The sequence below is a fragment of the Arachis stenosperma genome, unplaced genomic scaffold, assembly GCF_014773155.1.
Source record: "Arachis stenosperma cultivar V10309 unplaced genomic scaffold, arast.V10309.gnm1.PFL2 arast.V10309.gnm1.Scaffold_100025, whole genome shotgun sequence".
Lineage (NCBI taxonomy): Eukaryota > Viridiplantae > Streptophyta > Magnoliopsida > Fabales > Fabaceae > Arachis > Arachis stenosperma.
In genome coordinates, this window is record NW_026651369.1 from 966,576 (window position 1) to 989,296 (window position 22,721).

The 22,721-nt window shown below is 26.9% G+C and overlaps 1 pseudogene; it reads right to left on the reverse strand.

The window, feature by feature from the left end:
• Nucleotides 1-685: 685 nt before the first annotated feature.
• Nucleotides 686-15,382, reverse strand: LOC130959860 (uncharacterized; annotated as a pseudogene).
• Between the last annotated feature and the right edge of the window lie 7,339 nt (nucleotides 15,383-22,721).

Consider the following 22,721-nt stretch of genomic DNA (forward strand, 5'->3'; position numbering starts at 1 on the left):
ATCACTATTGACAAGATAATATTGAGATAATTTTTAAAACTTAAGTACTAAAATAGGATGATTTAAATGAAAAATAATTTTATAATTTACTCTGTACGATACTTTACCTCTATTATTACTAAAAGTTCACTTAGATGTGTATTGAAAATTCGCTAATTCGAATTCAAGTCCCATATGAGACAAACGATCAATAACGTAAACGCATGCAAAAAAAACACAATGATAGGTCACCGATTAATTCAAAAGATAAAAAGATTTTGCTTAAAAGGGGGACAAAATATGCCAGAGAGATAAATAATACATTTCTTATTTTAGATGACACAGATTTGAAACACATTTATCATTTATGGGCTGATTTTTCAATATGATCATCTTTAAGAGACTAATTTTTTAATGCATTAATCATATAATTTTATGAAATATAGTATTTTACGAACTATTCTTAATCTTTTGCGGACGATAGATGGTTCTCCTTGATGGCAATAATGTTTTTCAATATGGTATATAACAAGGATCCTAAGATATGACTTTGGAAAATTTCACTGCTCGTATTCGTGTAAGTTCTCACGGCAAACAAGGTTGAAAATACTATCAATAAATGATTGGCAGAGAAATTAACTTAACTATGATATCGAATACTTAATGCTAATTTGTCTAATATAGTCCGCGTAACAACAATTGCATACCATATATTAGAAGTTCAAGCCCCAGTCATAAGGTTGATATATTATTTTCAACTCACATGTGGCAAGCAAATCCAACAATACTTCTGATTCATTTGGGTCTAGGTAGTTCGACACATGCTTCAATACCTCCACCTCATTCTTGCCAAAATCTACACTAAACCTGAGTATATATCAACAACAATTTTCAAAATTCTTAATAAAACATTAGTTGGTTGCATGCTACTTTTATCAACTAAATATCTCATACGTGTGTTTTTAAGAATTCTACGATAAATTTATAAATTTTTAAGTATTGTTTTAGTATGTAGTTTACCCAATTTGGTATTATTTATATCCGTAAGACCTATTAATTCATTACAAAAATTTTCTTAAAGATGATTTTCATGTAAATTAGTTACAAAAATTTTAAAAGAATAGTTAATCTATTGCTCTCATTAATTTCCATTCATCGTCCACTAGTCAATGCAAAGAGTGAGCATATGTATTGCCATGTTTTATAGTATACAGAGTACACTTTCTCCTAGTGAGAAAAGTAGAAATATAACATAAATTAAAAGTTCATTTAAAATCCCATTAAGTTAAAGTGCATTTTTTCATATTCACAATCCCATAAATATAAAACTTACCATTTAAGGATCTTGCTGGCATATGCAACTTTGGCGGAATAATCAATCGATAGGCCCCCACTTTTCAAGAAACTACGGGCAGCGTCCACTAATTCTTGGTCAATGTCTCCAACAGAATAACACCGAAGAGCAGGCCCTGACCGACTACCAAATACTAAAGCGAAATGTATGAGAGGCTCAGGGTAAGGAAGGGATACCTGAAAAGATAAATGGGAGACTCAAGGTAAGAAAGTAACTTCATTCTAATAAAATAGAATATATATTCTTCCACTCACTTAAGACCATGATTATAATAAAAGAATGATAAGTGAAATTCAAATAAATTGTAATTGAGCTGACCCCATCTGAACCGTCTTGAATAGGATCAATTTTTCAATCCTTGACTAGGTTTTGAAGTATATACAAATGATATATACCTAATAATAAGTATTTATATGTGGGTGGGTATGGGTAAAGGTTGCTATATTCCATACCCATTTTGTACCCTCCAAGAACATATACAAATAGATATTTCAAAAAGATTTTTGAATTTTTTAAATTTAATTTGATGAATTTAAATTTTTTTAATATTACTTAAAATTTATAACATGGTGACTTTAATTATATTAGGATTTACATTATCTTTTAATATTTTATTATTTATTTTTATAGGTCATATATTATTTCCCAGACAGAAAGAATGTTATAAAAAAAATTCTCACGTTCTAATAAGCCGAGATAGATATAAGTCTATTAAATATCCACAAATATAGATTTATGACAACAAATATAGATCTATCAAAGGAAAAAAATGAAAGAAAAATGAGCTAGAATTTTACCTTAATTAAAAGGTGTTATGTATGCTATTGAGCTACTCAATGTAATCAAATTTTATTGACTACTTTAAATTCAAAACCAAGCATTAGTTAGAGTTACATGCAACATGTGATGTATATATGTATAAAGCATAATTGTAGGAACTCAAATTCATGTCACATGTGATGTTTGCATATAGAAGTGATGATGTATGAATGCATAAGAGAGAATGAGAAAAAAGTGAGAAGAAAATTCAGTCCATGACTAGTTTTTAGCATTATAGAAGTATTTGATTTGACTACGATTCGTAACTTAGGACTCTAATCAAATAAAGAGCCGCATAGTGTTTTAAAAGACAAAAGGCTAGCAAGAGGTGGCAATAGATTTGATAGCTTTTAAATAAGTTATAGATTCATTTTAAAAATAAATGTCTCTGTACGTTTTAAATTCATTAAAAATTAATTACTTAAATAAAAAATTATCCAAATATTTTAATTTTTTAATAAACCTAAAATATAAAAAAAGTTTTTTTTTTTTAAAAAGTATAAACCTTGGGTTATATATGGATTCAATCTTTCATTTTTGTTTTTCTTTTCTATCTCCCTACTTTCATCTAGGGCTCTTTAAAATAAAAATAAATAATTTTTGTTAAAATGAAATGGATAAAAAAGATAGTTATCATAAATCAACGTCGTGTTTTATTAAAAATCCTCTACACAACATTCATTTTAATTCTTGATTTTTTTTTCTTTTATTTTGTTTCTCATTTATCCCAGGAGAATTGAGTCTAAAGACATTATGAGTAGAATTTTACCTTCAAGTAACATTTATCTAACTAATGTGAATAAGAGAATAACCATCTTTCTTTTAGAACATAATTGTCCCCTCATTTTTTATTAATGTAATTGGAAGTTATTATAGTACATGCTCATCGAATTTGAAAAGGTTTAAGAAAAAAAATTTAGTTTGTTGGCCAAGCTTTTAAATAAAATTTTAAAGTATGCAAAAACACAAAATCAGTGAAAGAAAGACATTATGTATAATTTCTATCTACAAGAATAAAGGAGTATACAAAATTATAAAAATTATAAGGGAATCAAGCTCATAAATCATCATATTCAAAATTATGGGAGAGGGTGATAAAATAAAGATTGAGAGAGAAAGCATAAATTTTGAAAAAGCAATTTAATTTCATGTTAGTTAGGTCTATTACTGAGGTTATATATTTGTTAATGATAATGATAAAGACTAGAAAAGAAAGATATCAAAATAACAAGAAGAATCTATATATAATATTTATTGACTTGAAAAAGATATACAATAGGACAATAAGAGACGTCTGATGAAAAATTTAAAAAGAAGGGAATAATAATTTAAAGATTCAAAGGTGATATGACAAAAATATTTTTTGTTAATGCAAAATTACTACATTAAAAGTCATCTCTAAACTCATTTTTTCACGTTAGTTTTTTAAGTCATTATTTAATATATCTAAAAACTCGTAAGTGAAATTTTTTGGCTGATGACATTATTCTTATGAGAGAATCAATAAAAAATTTAAATAAAAAGCAAGATTTGTGGAAAGAATCTTTAGAAGTAAATGATTTATATATATACACACGTGTGTGTGGGATCTAACTCTAGCACGAGCCTTGAAGGAGAAGAACTAAAACAAAAGTGAAATTTGAAAAAAACACTCTACCTTAAGATTCTTGTTGACGTATTATAGAAGATAATAAAAAAAAAAATTGAAGTTGTAAACTACAGGATTCATGATCTAGTCAAAGTAGAGATGTGCGTCTGGTTATTTTATAACAAAAAAATACCTTCAAAAATTAAGAGTAAATTTTATCGCATTATCATTAAACAAGCTATATTATATAGAGGGAAGAGTTGGATAACAAGAATGAGCATGAGCATAAATTATTATCAAAGAGATAAGAATATCCTTAGATAGAAGAGCATCTAAATATGTGTGGACAGAATGAAGAAGGAGGATATAAGAGAAAAAGTTGGAATAGTATATTGTTGAAAAAATAGACAAGTGATAAAAGAGAGAAAAAGATATAAAAATACCATACACAAAATAATAAAAAAAAAATCTCTATGTAAATAATTTTATTGTAAACGTGATATATAAAAAGATACAATAGTATCATTTAATCCATATGATTGATCTAATGCCATAAGACTTTATTATTATTGATATAGTTATTAGAGTTTTAAATTATATTCTACTAAATAACTGGTAACACCGTTGATAACAAATATTAACTAGTCCAAACTTGTATAACATAATCCATGGGATTTGGTGGGTGGATTGTCCTAGTACGTCGTCTCCTTTTTATAGAAAAAAAATATGTAGAAAAGTGTATTTAAGAGAACAAAATAATGAATCATAGATTTTGGAATAAATTTATTGAATTTAAAGTTTTAATGTTTATTATAATTGAAAAAAATAAATAGGTTGGGTAGCCAATCATAAAACGGAACAAACTAATATATTTATTTGGTCATTTCTCTAAAAATTATGTCAAGAGGAGTAATCATTGAGATATACCAGCCGTCAGGACTAAAATAGAAATACACTTAGGCTCTATAAATTAAGAGTTACATACACCACTAGAAAATGGAGACAAAGACTGATAATCAAGTTTCAACCAATGAATATTCATTAAATTTCTACTAATTTTTAAATTATCATATCTTCTTAAGAGAGAGTATGTGTATATCAATTATCAAACATACAAAACTTTGTTAATATATTTCATACCATTTGTTTTTTAGTTATGATCTTATATAGCTTCTCATCTCAAAAATAATTTTTCCATTCACATCTCTAATATATATAGAAATTTACTTTCTCTATTAAAATTTATAAAATAAAATCTATTTTTTGTGCTTAATGTTTTCTATAAATTTTAAAAACATGATAATATTTAATGTTTTGATTTTATTTCTAGCATTTTCAATAAAGTTCAATTCTTTCCCCTATTTTTAAATTTTTGATGGTCAAACATATAGTCAACTATTTTTTTAGTTTTACCCTTCCTTTATATACAATATGATCATTATTATCATCCCTTTTCCATGACTGCCCCACCCCACCACCACCACTACGATTTTGTCGCACCACCCTCACCCCACCACATTGCTACTGCACCACCCTCATCCCACACTTTAACATTGTGTCATTTCTAATCACCACACTTTACCATTGCGCCAACATATTAATAATGCTACACATTTGTAGAACTTTCTAGAATTTTTATGATCTTGTTTCATAAAAATAAATATCTAGATATTATGATAGAGAAATCTAGAAGTTAAGTAAATAAATTAATTACTAGAAATATCTAAAATTAGTATCTAAAAATATCTAGGTTAATATCTAGAAATATCTAAGATTTGGAATTATCTAGAATCAATTTATGGAGCCTATAAAATTTATTGTAACTAACAAACAAACATATCAAATCCCGCTAGCCTTTGTGCTCTCTCCTTAACCCATCAATAATATAACTATCACATATTTCAAACTATTTATCCAAATTACTTATTCATCAAAATTATCCTTGATACAATATTCAAGTGCATAATACACAAAACCAACATCAAACTATTTCATAAAACTAACAGTGGCATCAAAGCTACGTTATTGGGCATAGAATCTTTCTTCCTAACCGATATCTATACAGATCCACCACATTATAACCCACTCAAAAAAAAATTCTATAACCATGACTATCTCAACCATTAATATTTTCGTGCCTATATTGTCAAAAGATAATTATGAGGACTGACATTCTCAAATGAAAACCTTTCTATAAACTCCGAGTAATTAGTGAATAATTAGCTAATAAATTAATTATTAATCAAAGAAATTAAAAAATTTAATTTTATACTTTAATGAAGTAAAGATAATTAAAATATGAATTTTGACACTAATTTAAAAAGTTTTGCCCCAAAATTGGAGTGAATGAACCGAACCGAGCAAATTGAATCCATAATGGGCCTAAGGCCCAACCCAATTCATTAATATTCATGAGCTTCAGCTTATTTGCTTCTCAAACACAAGAAATCACGCTGGGAAAGGGGAAAAGAACAAGGAAGAAACCTAAAACCCTCACCACAAATTCAATTTCACATAACTTTCTATTCGGAGCTCTGCTTGACGAGCTGTCAGCGGCCACACATTCGTCTCAGAATTCTCTATAAAATCCACCGAACAATTTGGTAAGGAGATTCTAATTTTTTGCCAGTTCTCCCCTCTTCAATTCGTGATTTTTGGGTTCTAGATATTGAGGGTTTTAGCGTTTTGATGGTTTAGGTGAACTCTAGCGGCAGGTAATCACCATATTTTATCCATTTGACTCGTGGATAATGGTAAGAAAACTCTAACCCTTGTCAAATTACTAAATTTGTGAACCCTAAGATAATTCTAGTGTTGTTGTATGAAAATTTAGATTAAATTATGTATTTGAAAATAATTGTGTGATATTGAAGGCAAATTGGAAAATTTGCAAGCTTGAGCTTGAATTTTGGGACTGTGGATAATTGTAACGGTGAATACTTGAGGTGTTCTGAGCTTAGGGAGGAATCGGCCAAGGTATAATTTCGGTTTCTCATAATTAAAATATAATATATTGTGAAAACTTAGGTTAGTTGATCGTGTAAGATAGGAATGGATTGTTGATGCTTTGAGGATTGATATTTGTTGGTATTTACGAGGCTTGGTAATTTTGAAGTTGATGATTATTGATATGTATGATTGGGTATTGTATTGTTGGTGTGATATTGATTGATGATGATGTATGTTTGGAATGAGCATTATTGGAATTGTTGCATTTGAATGGGAATTGTTAAATAAAGGTTGAGAAAGGAAAGTTTGAATAATGTTTAAATGTTGGAAAGGCTGGAGAGTATTTAGTATAGTATGAAAATGCTTGATATCAATTTTGAAATTATAAATTATTGATGAGATATGATTAATGAAAATATAATTGATGTATAAATGAGACTGGAATTGATTAAATTGAGGCTCTGGATAAGATGCAGTGGCGTGATCCACTTGCTTCGGCTACATTTTAAGACACTAGGTAAGATGCAGTAGCGTATTCCACTTACTCCGAGTAAAGGTTCAAGAAAGTGAAGATGATGGTTAGACAATTTAAGAAGGAGGAGGTTGGCTATGAAAATGAAGAATGATAAGAGTTGATTTAATTATGATTTATGAATGAATTTGAAAATGAAACTATTTTTTAGGTTGACCTAGCAAGGATCGTAGTGGTTTACCGCTTGTCCAGTGTCGAAATGTCTGTGAGGATCGTAGTGGTTTACCACTCACAGAAGGTGAGAATCATGGTTATTTACCGCCCACGTGTGTGTTTTTTTTTTTAATTGAAGATCTTGTGAGGTTCGTGGTGGTGTACCGCTTGCAATGGTGGGGTTCGTGGTGGTGTACAGCCCACCGAATTTCAAGAGGACGATATCCCGGTTAGCTACCGGATGTGTCGAATTCTAACAAAGTAACCGACGCGTGAGCTCATGACCGGATGTGTCTTGTTTGTTTGATATTCATGCTTAACTGCTATATGTTCTGTTTGCTGTATTTGTATCCTACTTGTGTTTGCTTTGTCTGTATGACTTGTCTGTGCACTGTTGCTTTGGAGGATTAGAGGAAGGTGGAAATTAGGACTTAAGTTAGAAAGAAATTAGAAATAAGAACCTTAGATAGCCTACCCTATTTATAGTTTTCAATTTTAGTTTTAAGTTTGAATCTATTGTCGAAAGTTCTAGGATCGCCTTCGGCTTTCCCAGGACATTATACGTTAGTTATGTGGGCACTATTATCATGCTGAGAACCTCCGGTTCTCACTCCATACATATTTGTAGTTTTCAGATACAAGACATGAGACACCTCACTGAGGCATAATGGGAGCTTCAGAAAGCAAAGGACTTTTGTGTTTTGGGACTTTATTTTACCTAGTGATGTATATATAGATACTCATATATCTCCACTGTATATGTATATATGTATGCTTTGGCTGGTTTGAACTTCACGAGCCGAGTCAAGAGCTTTGTTATCTATATCCTAGGAAGTTTTCTATTATGTATTTATACCGATTTACTCGTATCCTATCTGGTTTACATTATCGCTTGTGTGAGTGATGCACTTTTCTGTTTAACGCTTTTGTTTAACTTTCCTTCAAAAGGCTCCTAGATATGAACCCTTTTCAACTATCTTATATATACATATTTTACTTTTAGAGGTCGTAGCACCTCGCCACTTGTGTTTTATATCCTAGGTGTAAAGTTCTGTGTGATAGGGTGTTATATTTTTAACAAGCACAAGACTTGTGGGATGCTGTCCATGAAGGGCTCGTCATATCAGAGAATCAAGCAACACTTTTTGCTGCAGAAAAGAAGAAATTGAACGAAGAACAACAAAAAAATTTATATTGCTCTATGCTTTCTCCAACAAGCTGTAATGAAGAAAATCTTCTGAAGGATAAGAGGAATATCATCAGTTAAGGAAGTGTGAAAAAACTTAGAGCAAAAGTTCAAAGGTGACACAAAGGTACGCACAATGCTCCTCCAATCTCTAAGGAAGTAATATGCAAATATGAAAATGAAAGATTCTATAAAAATAAAAAATTATTATACAAGATTAACAAATTTAGTAACTGAAATGAAATCTTATTGAGAGGACTTTGCCCAATAAAAAGATAGTGAAAAAATACTCATTAGTTTGCCTTCCAAATTCGATCCTAAAGTATCTACAATTGAGGATACTAAGAATTTATCAACGCTAATATTAATAGAGTTAATAAGCTCACTACACGCTTTTGAACAAAGACTAACAAGTCGAGATGATAAAGATTCAATAGAAAATACATTTCAATCTAAACTCAATAGAAAATCTCAGAATCTAAATAGAAAAGGAGGAGAAAAAAGACAAGCAAATTCTAGTAGATCAGACACTTCTAGAAAAATAGAAAATAAAAATGAAGATAATAAACAATATTCTCTTTGTGACATATGCAAGAAAATTAATCACCTAAAAAAGGATTGTTGGCATCTTGGAAAATCATAGTGCTGCATTTGTAAAAGGTTTGGGCATATGGAGAAAGACTGTAGGATGAAGATCAATCATCACACAAACTTCTCTGAAGAAAAAGAGGAAAAAGAGTGCCTATTCTATTAATCATCACAAGAAGAGTGCAAGAAGAAAGATGACATATGGTATCTTGATAGTGGTTGCAGTAATCACATCACAAGTGATCAAAGCATATTCAATGACATCAATAAATCTGTTTGATCTGGCATCAAAGTTGGAGACGAAACGATCATGCAGGCGAATGACAAATGTGTAATCTAGTCCATCATAGTAGGACCAAGCATATAACTATCAAGTATCATTTTATACGAGAAGCTATATTTGAGAAAAAGATAAAGATCGAGTGTTGCAACACAGATGAGCAACTGTCAAACATCTTCACTAAGGCACTACCAAGATCAAAGTTTGAACTCCTTTGAGAGATGCTTGGAGTTACACAAATGTGCATCAAGGAGGAGTATTAATGATGCTACACATTTGTAGAATTTTCTAGAATTTTCATGATTTTGTTTCATAAAAATAAAATATCTTGATATTATGATGAAAAAGTCTTGAAGTTAAGTAAATAAATCAAATACTTAAAATATCTAAGGCTAGTATCTAGAAATATCTAAGTTAATATATAGAAATATTTAAGATTTAGAATGATCTAGAATCAACTTATGGAGCCTATAAATAGGCCATCATAAAATTCATTGTAACTAACTAACAAACATATCAAATTCCACTAGCCTTTGTACTCTCTCCTTAATCCATCAAAATATAACTATCAAATTTCTTAAACCATTTATCCAAATTACTTATTTATCAAAACTATCCTTGCTACAATATTTAAGTCCATAAGTCTATAATACACTAAATCAAAACTATTTCATAAAACTAACAGAACAACATCACTTGTATAAAAAATATCAAACTACCTCCTTGGCACTATCTGTTTCCTTCTTTTTCTTTTTAGAACTCTCCTTTGTTATTTTTTAGATTTGTTCTTCTTTCTCTTTAATTTCTCTTTTTCTCGATTGTTGGTGTGCTTGTTCATGTTATTATTGTTGATTTCGACTAAGGTTAGAGTTGAATGTGTGATCGAGGTGGCATATGGTTATGGCAATAAGAGAGGATGGAGAAGAGGCAATGATTTAAGAGAAGGAGGAGATAAAAAAGAGAAAAAGAGAAAGACATAGCATGCCAAATAACAAGACAGAATTGGCATGTCAGTAAGGTGATTTGAGATAAAAAGAGGAGGGGTGGTTGTTGTTGTATGTTGATGTTGATGATGATGGGGTAAGATGCAGTGGAAATGACAATAGTGAGGTACGGTGAGTTCAATAATGAGGGAGTGGGGTGGCAAAATGGAGAGAGAGAGAGATGAATATATTGGAGAGATGATAAAATTGAAAAAAAAAGTTAAATATATGTTGAGCACAAAAAAAGTAAATAGAAAATTAAAATCTATCAAAAGTGTTAAGGATAAAATTAAAATAAATTAAATAAAAAAATTTATAAAAATATTAAAGATAAAAGATATACTTTATCTAATTTATAGATGAAATAGGAAGATATGATAGAAGTAGAGATGATACTCTAAACATCTACTCATGTTGATACTCTAAACATCTAATTATCTAATAATATATCACAATGAGACTTACGAACATAATACACACGCAAACACATATTGGAGTAGAGATGAGAATTTACCTTCAATCGTTTATCTTTTGCACTAAATGTCTTCATAAGATTATATGGCGGTCGTTGATTTCCCCTCAAAATACCATTCTGAATAGCTAAAAGTGTGTAGGTATTTCCACCAATAACATATCTAAAATCTGCAAAAAATTTTCTTTTCTCTAGTGTTCCATCTGGGTGACCCCATACTAAAATTGCATGGATGGACATCATATTGTAAAGATTAATGAAAAAAGAAAGCTTTTCTTCTCTGGACAAATCCCATAATTCAACTCTTTGAAGCTCTTCTACTATTCTTAGATACCTGAAATAAAAATTATATTAAAAGGATGATGAAAATTTTACTAAAATGGAAATGTGTACGGATTTTTTAGTTAAGTGATTAATAATACAGATTGTTATTCTTTTGTAGTACATATTTGATATTTTTTTGCCAAAAATCATGATTAATTTTCTACTTATTTTTTCAAAGATCAAGTGATGTAGGAAAAAAGAAATGTGCTGAATGTAAATATGTGCCATATGTGCCATCGCTTATCACACATTTATTCAAACGTTAATAAATAAAGTTAGTGAAAAAGATTAATTGCTCTTTTATAGCAACTCTCTCATGTTTAATTTCATTTCAATTTATTATAAGTCTCACAAAATAATATATTAGTATTTATGAAATTTCATAAATAGTGATTAAAAGTTAAATATGAGAACTGTCATCACTTCAGCTGAATTCAATTTGATGAATTTTATATTATTTTTAATTATTTCATCAAGATAATTATATATGTGATACAATTTTATTGATTTTCTATTAAGTTGATATTATTTCTCTAAAGTGAGGCCAGTTTTATTTATATCTATCAATTCTAATTCAAATTTAAATTTTAAATGAATTTACTTTTCATAAGTATCAAAAGTTATATTTCTAAAATGAGGCCTGCGTGCTACACATACAAGTCTTTTTGGCTTATAAGCTATACAAGTTGGTCCAAGTCCAAGAAAAAAATACGCGCATCACTCCTTTAAAATCAAGCGTCCAACACACGCGTTCATTATACTACACTCTTCCTCTTCTTCCTCAATCAAAACGCAAACCGTCAAGATTCAAACAACATTCAAAACAAAAGACACGTTCCAACTCCTCGCAAAGAGGAAAAGAAATCAAGAAGAAAAGATACAAATCTCCATAAAAAATCACCAGAAAAAACGAAGAAACATTATTCGAGGTACTGTTTTACTGTTCTTCTAATTTTTTTTCTAGATTGTCTCTGTCATGTGCCTCATCCTTAACTAGCAAAACATTAAAAGATTTCAAGAATAAATATACTGTCTCCCCCATGTTTTGGGTGTATTTCTGTAACCGTTTGGATGTATTTCTGTAATCCTTTCTGTAACCGTTTGAGTGTATTTCTGTAATCATTTGGGGGTATTTCTATAATCGTTTAGGTGTATTTCTGAAGTTCCATTATCTTCAAAACAATTTCAAAGCTTGATTTCAGAAATCATGAAAATCGAAAAAAAAAACGAAGCAAGAAGGAGATCCAACAAATTTGGCAAGAAATTCGAAAGAAGAAACGAAATCATTTGAAAAATGGAAGTTATATATTTGCGCGTTAATTATTTTGAATTGATTTAAAAGTTTGTTAAAGAGGCACGTAACATAAGCAGCGCGTTTAGTGGGTTTGGTTTTCTTCAGACTTGTAAAACGTGTAAGCGCAAAATACTTGTATGTAGAGATTAATCCATCTAAAATACTTTAAAATTAGTTCCTCGATCTTAAATTAGAAAAATCCAACTTAATTGAAAAGTTTTTTGTTTAAAGAAAAATTAGATAATGCCAAACCTTGCAAATTCCTCACTACCATGTATGCTTCTATAATCAACATGGCGTCCATCTTCAGATGCATAAGCTTCAAAGATTGCATAACAAAGAAACCTTAATCTGGATGCAATTTCTGCAATAGGCTTAGGCCTCGTAGTAATTATTCCTCTCAGAATGTTTTGGCATGATGCCACGATTGGATCATCATCTAGAAATCGGTATAAGTGGTTACTATCTTCAAATACATGCTCACTACATAAATTAAGCAAGTTAGAATAGTCAAATATGTAATGAAAATAAAGAAGCATTGAAAACTGAAAACACCTAATATAATAATGGAACTCACTCAAGAACATGGCGAAAAAATAGTTTTCTAGCGAGCTTTCGACCAAACTCTACAGCCTATACCATCAGATAAATATTAGGAAGACAATGGCAATCTTATGTAACTATGGTGTATTCATATCTTACTTTTATTGAGCATTATATTGATGATATGTTTGCAACATTATTATTTCAAATTTAAGAACCAATTTTTAGAAAGAATTATATTATTTAAATATCATACAAGAACTAATTAAACGTAAGAAAGAAAATTATCCACTAATAGAATTGATATTAATACGTACTTATGAAATTTGGCTTCCACATGATTGTAACTTATGTCTATAGAATTACAGCTTCTGTGAAAATGTTATTAGATTTTAACAAGCGGTAACACAAATCTCCCCCAATAGTTTGCTCAATTGAGATAATATTATAGGCAAACATAAATTTCATATGCAGTATTGAGTTTAAACGTGTTAATTTAACAACTAATAATGCATTGTCACTACTCACAAGTACTGAAAGTAAGAGGATAAATTGTTTGAGATTTAGAAGATTATAAATTCTATCGCTTGTTTAATTACTCGCCACGAAAGGACATGCTAAAAATGCTTGTCAATATATAGGATATAAGGAAATATCATGGAAACTAAATTTTTATTTTATATTATGTAAAGATAATTTGCTGTATTTATTCATTAAACTAAAAATAATCCAAAAATAACTCATGAAATTCATGACTATAGAAATCAACTTTGAAAACCATTGCTATAATTTAAAGGACAAAATACTTAAGAGGAAAACTATATAACAGAGATCACTATAAACACACGCAATAAGATTAGTTTGCAGAAATTAACGAAAGGAAGGAAATACTCAATAATCAACTAATCAAGTTATGTCACAAAACAAAAATATTTAGGAGACAATGAAAAATCAATTTAAAACAGCATAAAGTTATCTTATTTTGTTTTAAATATTTTTATTTTATATTCTTTAATTACTACTAAAATAATTAAATAGTTTCAGATATAATAAGCGTGTAATTATAAATTTTACACGCGTGAAATTATGAAGGTTAACTTTAGATTATTATTTGGTTAACATTACCAAACACTAGATTATACATTATATCTTTGATAGAAAGAAAATCAAGACATGAGTGTGTAAGATTTTTTTTTTAAAATTAATAAAATAAGGTACGTATAATAAGCAAATAAGCTATAATAAGTAAATACTTTTTCTAAAAAAAAAAATCAAAGCAAGACGAAGGAAACAAAAGGTTAAATATCTAATAAATAATATCTTAAAAAGGAAATTATCTAGATACTATTAGTTGGATGTTGAATGTTGATAAATAACATTCATGATAAGGAAGTTAAGAACTACAATTATAATTCTTTTTACCTGCATGAAAAATTAAACCCATTTATTATTATTATTATTATTAATGAAACAAAATTTTGGGTGTTTTCCATGATTGGCACCAAATTAAAATTTTAAATTACGAGATAACATAGAAAATCATTAGTTAATAGCAAGCCAGAAAGCTAATTTTACCATATTACCATTAGATCATGCTTAAGACATAAGGCATGACTCACCTCTTTCCTTTCCAAATATTGATCTTGTGATAAGAAGTCCACAGCTTCAAAACCAACAAAACAGTTAGTGAATCTCCTCATTTTGCAAAACCGATCCTTCACAACAATAGATTTTTTCATATTGCAAACAATCAGAGCCAATTCATCAATCGACCCACTGCAAGATGGATCATCCTCTCCAGAAAACGGTGGTAACGGTGCTTGAAAGGAAGGTGTGTCACTAATAAGATAGTCAATCTTATCACCAAGCTCACCAGACTCTTCTAAAGCCTTTAATTCACGTAATCCTCCTATAAGAATTTCATTGAAAAATACCTTAGGAACAGAGTTAGATCCACTACGTTTCTCCAATTCCTTCTTTCTACTAGTATACACATCAATGTTAATTTCAATATATCTAAGCCTTTTACTGTTCAAAAATAGTCTAACCTCTCTGCTTTCAGGGCATCCTAGCTTTGTGTACAATATTACCCTTCCTTTTATGGCTAATGGTTCTAGTGGACCTTTGATTACCAAATCAATTTTTTATCACTGTTTTCTTTTGCATCATTGTCACAAATGTCCTTCTTGGATTCAATATCTTTAACGTTATCGTCAAAGTTACTAGCTACTACTACTTTTTCCTCGGATTTTCTAGAAAGATGACGCAACATAGAGGACACTACTACCATGCTTTTCTGTCTAACAAAGTTTCTAAGTGCTACAGCCTTTTCAACCATGCTTGATTGTTCCTCTGGGTAGTTTACATCGTAAATATTAGTAGAACATGTGTTTCTATGGTTGTTGCTGACCGTGGTCGTTGTTCTACAAACTTTTGCCTTTTCGTTGCTGTTCTCGTTTGACTCTGTACTTTCAGTTTCTTTCTTGGATTTATGGAATTCGTTATGTTGAGCACCAAAATACTTTGTTCCATCAACAATGAGTTGAATTTCAATGTTTTCAAACTTCACATCATTGTTTTCGTTTGATGTTGATTCTATACTTCTGCTTTGTTCCTTGGATTTATAGAATCCATTTTGTTGAGCACCAACATACTCAATTTCATCGTTAACAATTATCAAGTTATTCTTTTCCACATTCCACGTCGATTCTATACTTTTGTTTTCTTCATCTACTTTATAAAATCCAATATATTGGCTACCAAAATACTCTGTTCCATTATCAACATTGAATTGAGTTTCATATCTCGTTGAACTACTTGCATCTTCCTCATGGTGAACATTGGACTTTATATCTATGACCTTGTTTATCTTTTTAATGAATCTACTTCATTGTCAAACTCTTCACGGTTATCATGACCAATAATTTGAGCTTCTGACTCCTTTACCTTTTGATCTTGATTATCAACCTTCTGAATGGGGAATACATCAACTTGTTTGTTGTCATAATCAAGTTCACAATGAACAAAATTTTGACTCTCTGATTTCCTTGATTCCACGTATTGATCTTCGTTTTGAGAATTATATATCTTGTCTGATATATCTTCTTCTTGTTCAATGTTTAAATCAAAAGCATTATTACCACCAACGTCTTCATCATCATCATCATCATATGCAAATTCCAGATTATTCTTTGATTCTTTCACTTGACCTTCATTATTGATCGAGAATGTGTTTTCTTCTAACCTTTCAAATGCATGAGGATTTATTTCCTTCGATTCTTTTGGCCCCTCCTTTTCCATCACAAGTTGGAGGCCCTACGTTACTTCACGTAGAGGAAAATCACATTTCCATATGCGACAATGTTACAACTGCCACAAATTTAGAAACATCATAAGTCACAACAAAATTAAAATCTATATCCCCAACATTCATAGTAGCATCATGTAGTAATTCTTTATATATGAAATTATAATCAATAAGCATTGACGCAATCATGATTTATAAAATCTAATATATTGAAATGGTAATAATTTTTAACCATATCAATAAACTAGGGTTCATACTTACCTTTATTGTATTGCAAATTTGACTTTGATTTAGTAAAAAAAGATGAAAAAAAAACTAGGAAATGTGGATTACCTATGGAAAAAAGAGAAATTTTTATTCAACAAAATTCCTTTCCAATAAACAATTATTCATTATAGATTTTCATGTTGTAATCCAAAAACCTTGGAATAAATAATGGGTATGACATGGCATGCATTTGTCTAAAGAAAAATGGAAACTGATATTCATCTCTGAAAATAAAAATGCACCACAGAAATTGATAATAGGTACTTACATTGTTTATGACAAAACAAAAACTGGAGAAACAATAGAGAGAAGAGCACAAATGTAAGAAAATAAAGAATAAAAGATTCTAAATTAAAATTGAAAACAATATGGGAATGAGAATGGGCTTGACGATATAATGAAGGGAAGAAGTTGATGACAAGGAAAAAAAAGGGAGAGGTGTATGTGAGGTTTGAGTAGAAAGTGTTAAGAATGAAGGTTTTAGGTTGGATGTAAAATTGAAAAGTAATTAAGGAAGACGAAGACGAAAAAGACATGAACATTGACGACGTGGCTTCAGTTAGATATGCATTGATGGTTTTCTTTGTTTTTTCTTCCTTACAATTTTGGATTGTTAACCTAAGGTAGGCAACCATGGTTTTAGGATTAGATGTTTACTTGTAGAGATTATAGAGACATCAAACTTCAAAGTCTTTGTAGTCTGGCTAAAATTTTCTATAATCTATTTAATATAATAAAACTGAATTTTCCCTCAATTAATGAAAGTGAGGTGTCACTTTCTCATGAATCCATTTTTCGTTCAAAATGAATGCATTTAATGAATAATGCATAATTATACTAATTTAGAAAAATATTTTATTATAATTATATAAAATTAATATTAATGCATTATTAAACTACTTACCAATTATTAATCGAAAATATTTTTAATTATTTTAATGAATAATACATCATTATATTAATTTAGAAAAATATCTTTATTATAATTATATAAAATCAATATTTAATACATTATTAAACTAATTATCAATCAAAAATATTTTTAAACATTTTAATTATATTATACCCTTTTAATTCTTATTCATTATTCAATGATTTTATTAGTAGCAAGTTGTTACCTTAATGGTAACCCATTTATAATAATAATAATAATAATAATAATAATAATAATAATAATAATAATAATAGGATAAATATCAAATTCTATTCCTAATATAAAAATATAAAATTTAATTCCTTCCATTTTTATTTTACCACTATAAAAGACCATGTATGCTAGAAGAAAATATCAATTATTTACCAATTACTCTTTCATTGGATAGCTTTTACAACAATTCTCTTTCTTCCTATGAGGCGTCGTTGTAAGAAGGCAACTATCGTTGACACAAACCACCACACTCTCCAACTCCCGTGCTCATGATTCAAAGCTATATATGAAATGTTATCCATGAAGTATTTATAGACCATGGTGTTATCATGTATCATGTATGCATAAATAAAAAATGTTTCGTATTTAAATTTAAGTCATTTACCTGTTTGTGGTATATTAGTATGGAATTACTTTCAATTTGTGTTGTGTAATAATATTATGCTCTAATTTAAGCTTTTACTTTAGAACTGTATTATGATTTTATCTCATTATTTTTTCTTAGATATTAAGTTGACGTATTTTTATTTATTATTATTATTGAAACGGATGTAATATAAAATTTACTAAAAAAAATTCTCACACTCAATTTATTTTATTGTAGTTTTCTATATGTTCTATTTCTTTTATTTTCTTCTTATTCATTTTATTTTCTTTTTAAATGTTATATAATTTATTATAATTTATACCAATTAATTAATTATAATTCATTATATCAATTAGTTTAATTCATTAATTTATAATATGCATAATAAAATAGATCATTTATTACTTATAATGTTAATTCTTCTAAAATCTAAATCCGAATAATTATATTTTTACTTTTTGTTATGAACAAAATATTATTAATAATGAATAATAATTAACCACTCATACTTTAAATCAAAGTGTTTTGGATGAGTTTTATATTTATTAATATTAATTGTTGATTTTTTTTGGTAAATAAATTGTATTATGATTCTATGTTAGTTTAAAATTTATTAACGATTAATGTTCATGAAGCTATGTTACTCTAAATTTTATATTTTACAACTATTTTATTTAAATGTAATTTTTTAAACATAAAAATGTATTATTTTAATAATATTATACTTTTTTAATTTTAAATGAATATTTTATCAAATACTAATTAAAGTCATGTAATATACTAAAACTGGGTTTTCTTCCGCTAGTGGAAGCAAAGTGTCGATTCATCATGAATCTATTTTTTGCCAAAATGAATGCACTATTTTCTCTTCTAAGTTTATTTTATAAAATATTTTATTATAATTATACTATAATTAGCATTTAAGTAATAATGTATAATTATACTAATTTAGAAAAATATCTTTATTTTTAGAAAGTACTATTCTCATGTAATGAAAATACTATTTTCTCTTCTAAAATTATTTTTAGAAAAATGTTTATTATAATTATATTACAATTAGTATTTAATGAATAATGCATGATTATACTAATTTAAAAAATATCTTTATTTTTAGAAAGTACTATTCTCATGTAATGAAAACACTATTCTCTCTTCTAAAATTATTTTTAGAAAAATATCTTTATTATAATGATATTACAATTAGCATTTAATGAATAATGCATGATTATATTAATTTAGAAAAATATCTTTATTATAATTATATAAAATAATCCACTTAATAGACTAAAATTGGATTTTTTCTCAACTAATAAAAATAAGATGTCAATTTCTCATGAATTAATTTTTTTCAAAATAAAAGTGCTATTTTCTCTTCTAAATTTATTTTAAAAATATCTTTATTAGAATTATATTACAATTAGAATTTAATGAATACTGCATAATTATACTAATTTAAAAAATATCTTAATTATAATTGTATAAAAAATTAATCATAAATTTATAATTCTAATTGCTAAAAATATGATACTAGCGTTCATAGTGGTAAATTGATATTGCAATAATTAATTTCTATAATTATTTTTGTACTACTAAAGACTATATATAGTGTTTATTTGTGGTTAGTGAGTCTAAATATAAGAATCAAAGCATTATTTTTTTCTAATCTATTATTCTTCTTTGACTGGGCAATTATTTCTAAGGAGCTTTGTAGGTTAAGTTCAAGTCACATCCCCTTCACGTTTTCTACGTTTGTCTAAAAATATTCGAAGTGGAGCATATAATGAGATTGAATTTCCTCAATTTAGGTTCGGTTTTGAAAATTTTGTGCCAACCTTAAAGATGCAATTCAAAGATTGGTACTATATTTATTTTTTTTCTCTTAAGCTTTTTGTATTAAAAATAATTTTATAACATATTGTGATTTTTTTCAAAAACTACCGGCCTTCTGGTGCATTAATGCAATGTTATTGAGGAGAATAAAAGTCAATTTAATTTGACAATTTTAACAAAAAAAAATAGTCTGAATTTGTACGGATCCTAAGTGTTCGATCTTATGAGGTTATTTCGGTTGGTTGTTACGAGAATGACTCTAATCTATACGAATCTAAGAATTAGACTAGATTAAATATTATTTAAATAATTTAGTTCTAATATAGGTAATTGATTAAATTAGTTTTAGAGAAATTTAAATTGTTGTCTCAATTTATATATTATGACTATTCTTTTTGGATATGTTATTTTTTAACTTTTTAATATGATTTTTTTATTTTAAGTTTGTTTTCTTTTTGGATATATATCACCTTTTTTGTATTTCCAATTAGTAATGCAATTATTAAGAGAAATGTAATTCATCAATAAATTAGAATGATTAAAAGTTTAATTATATTGTGTGGATACATGATTGATTAATTAAGATTAAACCGTGAAAAAGAAAAAAGAATCACAATACGTGATTTTACTTTCTTGCTAATATATAAAAATACGTGAAAGAAAAATAAAATATCACCATTTAAAAAAATTGTTAATTATGCATATGAAAAAAGATAAAGAAATATACATGGATATAAAAAATAAAAAATTATTACTTGATTGTAGAATAAAAAATAATCATATATATATATATATATATATATATATATATATATAATCATAACAAAAAATAATTAATATATGTGACTTAAATTTTTATATGTACAATTAATATATATATAAACAAATATTTAAAATTATTTAACAAAATTAATATATAAATAGATAAATAAAAAATTATTATAATTTATAAAATTATACATGACATTATTAATAAAGAATAAAAAATTATTGAATGATTGTTGGTTCAAAAAAATTAATTATGATAAAAAATAATAAATATGTAATTTAAATATATTTACATACAATTAATATATATATATATATATATATATATATATACGAAAATTAGTATGATTTATGAATATTATTACGCGTATGATGATATTAATGAAATAATTAAATTATTAAATGATTGTAGGCTAAAAAAAATTTATAATAAAAAATAAAAATAATTATTATATGTGACTTAATATATGTATACTTAAATAAGAAAAGATTTAAAATTAATTAAACAAAATAAATAATATATCTTACGAATAAAAAAATCATTAACTAATCGATTAATATATACTGGTAGTATAAATAAAAAACCATTAAATAAAAAAGAAATAGTATGTTTTTAATTTTGGGAATAAAATGTAAATAATTATAATATAATAATTTGTTTAATTATTAATATTTATAATTGTTATTTTAAATCATAAATTTAGAAAAAAAAGTAGATAAACAAAAACGATTAATAACTATATTAAAGTTGATATACATAATACTAGATTTGAAAAAAATAAACGCATAACATGTTACTTTTTTATTAATCAAATTATTATAATTTAAATTAATCTCAACAAAATAATTTAAAATTATAATTTCAATCTTATCACATGCATAGTACGAATTATTGAACAATTTATTATGTACATGACATGGATTATTAAACATTTCTCATGTTTTTTTGATAAATACTATTTTACTTATAATTATTATTCTTTATCAATTGTTTCATTTAAACACTAATATTATTTATTAATTTTTTTATTTTTATTTCTCACATTTATTAAACTTTTTTTTTCAATATTTTAGGTATAATTGTTGTTATTTAATTAAATTTTTAGGTATTTACTTATTAAAATTTTAGGTATTAATTATACCTCAATTACGATATTAAGACTTTGAATATAATTTCAATTTAATTTTGGACAATATCAAAAACAAATATATATATATATATATATATATATATATATATATATATATATTTTAGGTATTAATTATTATTATTTATTAACTTATTTTAGATATTTAATTATTAAAATATTAGATATTAATTATATTCCATTTACTGTGTTAAGATTTTAGACATAATCCCAATTTAATTTTGGACGATGTCAGAAGCAAATATATATAATATTAAATTAGAAGAGTAAATTCTAATTTTACATAAAATAATATAATATAGAGTATAAATAAATTTATCTGACAAATATAATTATTCATAGTGTGATATTTTTATGATAACATATCTTTGTGTATTGACTTCTTATATAGCAATAATATATATATATATATATCTTTTTAGTTTATTATTTTTCTATCACATGACATATTTATTATTATATTTCAAATTTAGAGTTTCTTTGATCTAACATGGCAACGAAAAAATGACAAGCAAAAAAATAAAAAAACATGGAAATATTCCAAACATAATTATCGATAATTTTTTTTCTTTAATTTTCAAATATATTATTTATTTATTTATTTAGAGTAATAACTAAATTTATTATAACTATAGTAAAATTATCTTTAAACTATTAGTGTTATTAGTAAATTTTAAAAACTATTGACATATTATTAGTATATAAGTAATAATAAAATTTCTTTCATGTTTATCATTTAAAAAATTTATAATTTTCACATAGTCTTTATACTATTTTTTTTCCATACCTAATGACTATTGACTACGATCCTATCCATAGTATTACCTATAATAGATTATACGA